The 1,555-nt window shown below is 42.6% G+C and overlaps 1 long non-coding RNA gene across 1 annotated transcript in view; it reads right to left on the bottom strand.

Moving 5' to 3' along the window:
- The window catches only part of LOC106149220, an 18,070-nt gene extending 17,246 nt beyond the window's left edge, over positions 1-824 (bottom strand). Inside the window, exon 1 of the long non-coding RNA XR_001235249.1 lies at positions 241-824. This is a non-coding gene — a long non-coding RNA (uncharacterized LOC106149220). The remainder of the gene's footprint in view (positions 1-240) is intronic.
- Positions 825-1,555: the final 731 nt, after the last annotated feature.

Raw genomic sequence — 1,555 nt, 5'->3', positions numbered from 1 at the left:
GGGTTGGTTGTAACTCAAGTTGGTTGTAACTCAAGACACTTTTCCCATAAGAGGTAATAAAAATACCCATAATGCATTCGAGCCTCCCAAAGCACTGTTGATCTAACCTTTTCATAATAAAAAAGGGTTGCATAATATGTGTAGATTACCAGAAACACCAATAATTTTCCTAGTGTATTCACCAAAAAGTTATAAAATATGGCTAGTTTACCAGAAACAACAATTTCATGCAGTACTCACATTAATCTTGTCAGCTTTGACTTGCAGAAAGGGAGGATGAAGCACAAGAAGAGCTCCTTCCAGAAGAACATCAGAAATCTGGTTCTCTGGTGTCCTTTCTGTCCTTGGGAGAGTCCACTAGGACCTACTTCTGGCTCACTACGTCTCAACCTTTTCAGAACTCAAAACTAGGCTAAGGTTGTCTGTTTCTACTCTTTATCACATATGACTAGACATTGTCATTAAGCAAGTGAATGTAACAATTGGCTTCTTTCTCGGCCTGGGTGGGTCTTCTCTACAAATATTTGTAGCTCTGTCCATTTTGTCAAATTTCCTTTATTTCTGAAGAAGAACTTTGCTGCACTGATGGATGATACTCCCCTCTCTTCTGAGAAAGCTCCTCAGCTGCCCTTCTCTGTGGCTTAGTGAGAAGTTGCTGAAGTTCCTCTGTAGGCAGTTCCTTTGAATGTTCCTCCGCCAGCTCCATAACATCACCACTGTCCACCTGCAAGCCTGTGGACTCTGCTCTAGTGACAGTGTCATCAACACAGGGCCAGCTGAAGGCTCAGGCTCCTCTACCCAGCCTTCAAAGTCACTCTCCTATATAATTTTACGCTACATTTTCTTGCAAGCAGATCTCAGTGTCTTTCAAGAAACATTGCCCCAGGATTTCTCAATTAACCCCACACAGGAAAAGATGTTGTAACGTTCCTTCCAGAACTCTTTATGGGTTAAATCTGCCTTCGAGACCATCTGGAAGCACGTCAGGAACAGTTCCTTGGTGTATAGCTTCTTAAAGTCAGCTACAACCTGCAGGAGGAACTCCACTGAGAGTTATGGGTACTCTACAGCCAATTCTTCTTCCAAACCTTGTGGACAAGCTGAGTCCATGATAGCAGAGCCTTGGGTGGTAAACACTTGTCCTCCAGATATTTCTAAAAAGTAAGCCAGAAAGCCTCCCTGATCTACTCAAGAAGAAGTAGTCTTGTTACCCAGGCTTTTGCATTAGCTCTCCCCATGATGCCTAGCCTACTTTTCATAACTTTCTGTTTTCTGAACATTCCAGGTGTCTCAATGTGAAAAACCAAGAGAGGTTTGATTTTGAGGTCACCACTTGCACTGGCACATAGCAATAAGGCTAGCCTATCCTTAGTTGACTTGTGGACTGGCATTTTCTTCTCTTTGTCGGTAATGTACGTTCTGCTGGGCATTTTCTTCCACAAAAGGCAAATATTAACGCAGTTGAAAACTTGATGAGCACAAAGCCCATTTCTCTACGTCATCATTTGGAAGTAGGGTATGTAATTTTTAGCAGCCTTGTCATCAGCTTCACCAG

Source organism: Chinchilla lanigera, unplaced genomic scaffold (genome assembly GCF_000276665.1).
Source record: "Chinchilla lanigera isolate Chin_1 unplaced genomic scaffold, ChiLan1.0 scaffold00039, whole genome shotgun sequence".
NCBI classification, from domain to species: Eukaryota; Metazoa; Chordata; class Mammalia; order Rodentia; family Chinchillidae; genus Chinchilla; species Chinchilla lanigera.
Note: the sequence above shows the minus strand (reverse complement) of the source record. Positions and strands in the feature narration are given on the sequence as shown.